Raw genomic sequence first — 4,404 nt, 5'->3', positions numbered from 1 at the left:
TTGACTACGACAAGATCCTATTCAATCATCACAATACAAATAGAAACCTCCAAGACTTCCTAAATTAAACCACAATCTTATAATTAATTGAAATCCAACGATTGTGTTTTTGAGTGTATTGTAGGATTTGAGCTCTCAAAAGATACTTATCCTTTGTAGTGGTTCACTTCCCACAATCTACAAGTCATGCAATTGCAAGAGATTGGATTAGTTTTTTTAATTTGTTTATTATAGATTGTTCCAAAAATTATCTGCTATATGTCACGAACTCGATCTTTCATGTGCATACCACTTTGTTTGTCCAATATCTATATTGTAGATAAATAGTGTTACGTACATGGGAGATGCTATCCACTCATTGAATATCTCACTCAAAACTAAACAAGCTCCAACAAAAAGAAACTTCAATTTTCTAAACATAGATAACAATACTCTCATGCATTGCAAAATGTTATTTAGTTATAGAATGACTCGTTCTCTCTAACTAAATAAACTAAACTAAATGTGTAAAATAATACACCCGATCCAATTGAATATATTTTAAAATCTAGAGTAAAACTATGAACATTCCAATATTTTCACAACTTAATAATAAATGTACTATAATAATAAAAAATGTAACTCTAATATTTTAAGACTTAAAGCTTAATATAGTAATGTTTTATCTAATTTATATAATAATATTATTAAGATATTTTGAACTTTTTAAATTGACAACTATGAATAAATATTTTATTAATTAAAAAAAATAACTAAAAATGAATAGATACAAAATCACACCCTAAAGTCAAACCCCATCAATCCAACCCCCAAAATTACACCTTAAACTAAAATCCCATCAATCCAACCCCAATTCAAACAAGAATTGAGAATAAGGAACCATTCGTGATCTAAATTTTAGTGTTATTATTCACTTTTCCATGTTTTCTTTTTTGTGAAAATTTGGGAGGATAAGAGTCCAAGCCCAGCCTCTTAGAAAGCCATTCTACTAGTGATTGAAGAGGAGAAGAAGAGCCATCTTGAACAAACCCACAATGAGAGTAGTGAAGATTTATCATCACTTGCCATCCCTTCTGAGTAGGATGGTACCAATCAAAAAAGAAAAATTCTTCTTGAGACTTGCATAGATGAAAAAGAGCTCTTCCTTGTTCATCATAATCAACACACCCAACAATGGAGCTACTCATGTTTCCATCTCTAGAACAACATGATCTACTCATCTCATGGATTCCTACTCAATACACAATATAGACATAAGTCAATCAGTATCCTCATGTATTTATGTAATCCTATAATTATGGCTCTTAAATAGATACACTATTTAGAAGGAAAACCTGAAAAAGATAATCTTGAAATTCTTAACTACACTATAATCAATGTCTTTACCATATGCAAATGCATTGAAGATAATATGAGAGAAGGCTACAAAGAAATCAAGGATGAGGAAGTTGGCATCTTCAAGCTCCCTCAGCTTTGAAATGGCTTGTAATAGATATTTGTTGTGGGTGGAAACTAAGTCCATTGTTGTGTTCAAACATACTGCTCTAGACTGTAAGTAACCTAGTTGGCAGTCAAATGGCATGTTATTTGATACCAGAAAATTCCTTAGCCCAAGATTATATAGCTCTGTGAGTTGCAGTTTCATCTCTACTACAACACTCTTCACAAACTTCTCTGTTCCCTGTAAACATAACCCTCAATTACATATTTTTTAAAATCACATTTGAATCATTCCAGTACAACATGACAATTAATAATATCAGATTTTCATAATCTATTTCAAAAAAATCTTTTTTGTTTTTGGATTTGATTGTGTAAGTTTTTTTAGTATCAATGGATCACATTGTGTGATCCATCATCATAATCAGAGAAGGATGTAAGATATGATCCATTGTCAGAATGAGAGAAGGATGTAAGATAATTCTTTCATCCTGATGATAGATCACAGAGTGGATCCAAAACATTGATACTAAAAAAATTCCACAATTAAATCTAGAAACATAAAAAATCATTAGAACATAGCAAGTTTGGTGATATTTATTCTTACCACTGTGGTAACATTTGTAGCAGCATAATCATTTCCATTCAGAGTGAGAAGTGTTATTGAGTGCTTCAGATGATGAGAACCATATTTTTGAGATCTAATGGAATCCTTGAAATTCCCAACTTAGACACTCAGCTTTGGAACTCCAAAAGTATCAAATATCCCATTGTATGCTACAGCAAAGTTTATGCCTTTCCTTGCTTGTATATGATGGCTTGAACTTTTCAGAACCTTATAGGTCATTGGAGATGGAAGACCTAAGATTTGGGCTGCATAAATTTAAGAAAAAATACAAACTCTGGTAAATGCATTCACCTGTATATTTAAAACCATGGCAATATAATCATAAAGAAAAGAAGTATTTTAATCAATGAGAATAGAATTTTACAATCTATGACAATTATTTGCAAGAGCTTCTGGATTTGATTTTCTATAGTTTTTTAAGCATCGACATTTTGAACCATCATCAGGATGAAATCAAGCATAAGAGAGATGAAACCAAGCATAAGAGGCCACAAGAAAAAAGATACACAATCATAGAGCACAAAGTTTGATTTGAAACATCCATGCTTTAAAAACTATACACAATCAAATCCAGAAGCTCTTGTAGATAAGCATTTTAACGTTAATAGATTAAGGAAATAGGATTGTTTCGGTCCATGGCTCAGAGTATACAAGAGAAGCACTACTAGAGAGAACTTTTCATAGTTATCAAGACTTTAAAATTGAAAATCGCTTGTTCAATTTTAATATAATTGTATCTTGAAGAGGGCATCAATTATGAGGAGTTATATGGGTGGATTGAAAAAGGATTTTCAAAGGATCCTATAGTAATCCTAAAGGGTCACGATTTTTCTGTTTCATATGATTACTTTGAAAAGTTTTGGCTTTCCTTCCAAATGCAATTTCAATAAGATTTTTTTGATAGGATTTTTACATCTTATAAAATTTGGGGGAATTTCTAGGTTCACAGTGCAAAATATAAATATACAAAATTGCAGAGGAGACCCTTAAGCATTATTATACTTAGAAAATCAGAAGTTAATACGATGATCTATAATCATTATATAATTAGAGAGAAGTCAAACATATACCTATATTAGTTGATGGTGTAAAGTACTTGGAAACCCTAGTACATATCAATGGAAAAGTTTGATGCAAATTGACTTCTATTTATATTGCCTATCCAAATATTTTGGGCTAAAATATGCAACAACAGTTCCTGATATGAACAATAGTTTCTGATATGGACCTTTGAGATCATTAGAAATTGATTTTGAGAAAGATTACCTAAATAATCAATAAGAATTCTGCTAGATGATGCCTTGCCTAATGGGTGCCCAGGCCAAGTGATACCATATGGATATTTCCATGCTGAAACTATGCTATTTTTTATACCAAGATAGTAATTTCTAGTGTCTGCATATGAATCTCCAAAAACAAAAAGAGCTTTTGTTTCATCTCCACTGCATATACTTACAAAAAGAATGCTTCAATCAACGACCACACTAAAATTATATACAAATTTTGCAATAAGAAAAGTAATTATCAATCATTACCCATTAAAACTGGCAAAAACACCAACAGGACTGATGACATTTTGGCAGTCATTTTTCATGACCTTCGACATCTACAGTCAGCAAAGTTGAACGTTTGGTTTATATGGAAAAATCATCTGACTTATTTGGTCAAGACCAATGTTTGCAAAGTTTTCAAAGACCTTCTGGAGGAGTTCAAAATTAGAAGCTTGAAGACTGAGTTTACATTAAAAGATCAAGAAAAGTAGAGAGATGTTGTGCTAAGTAAAACAAAACTTCTTCCAATCAGTAACCACACTAAAATTACATCCAAAAATATTAATATGATAAGCAATTCTTAGTCATTACCAATTACCAATTACCAATTACAAAGAGTACCAAGAATATTGATGACATGTGGGCAACCATATTTGATGACCTTCTAGATCTATCATGGATAAATAACATGATTGCACATGTCAATCAAATGTATGATGCTATAATTTCTTCCCTTTTTTCATATTTTTGGTGGAACATGCTACTTTATGCTAAAACCTTCATACCAATATATAATAATCGACTAATTAGTACTAATGTTTACATCTATATCATCTAACATATTTCAAAATTTTCATAGGTTGCAAGACACATCAAAGGCAACAAAGGCGAGGCTAGAAAAGGTTGGGCAACATAGACTTGGCTTTGGGGGATATTCGAAAATCAAAGCACGCGTTGTAAGTAGCAATAAATGAATTGCAAAGAAAAATTATTTATAAAATGAAAACAATTTTTTTAATTAATAAAAAAATGCAGGGCGCTGATTTTAATCTGGAGGCCATGGAA

The 4,404-nt window shown here is 31.2% G+C and overlaps 1 pseudogene; it reads right to left on the bottom strand.

Annotated features, from left to right (window-relative positions):
• Positions 1–890: 890 nt before the first annotated feature.
• LOC149543326 (GDSL esterase/lipase At5g03610-like) lies at positions 891–3,655 on the bottom strand (annotated as a pseudogene).
• Between the last annotated feature and the right edge of the window lie 749 nt (positions 3,656–4,404).

Source organism: Cupressus sempervirens, chromosome 8 (assembly GCF_028749045.1).
Source record: "Cupressus sempervirens isolate cs-2001-9-10 chromosome 8, ASM2874904v1, whole genome shotgun sequence".
Taxonomy (NCBI): domain Eukaryota; kingdom Viridiplantae; phylum Streptophyta; class Pinopsida; order Cupressales; family Cupressaceae; genus Cupressus; species Cupressus sempervirens.
The sequence above is the reverse complement of the archived record's forward strand: the minus strand, read 5'-3'. Positions and strand labels throughout refer to the sequence as shown.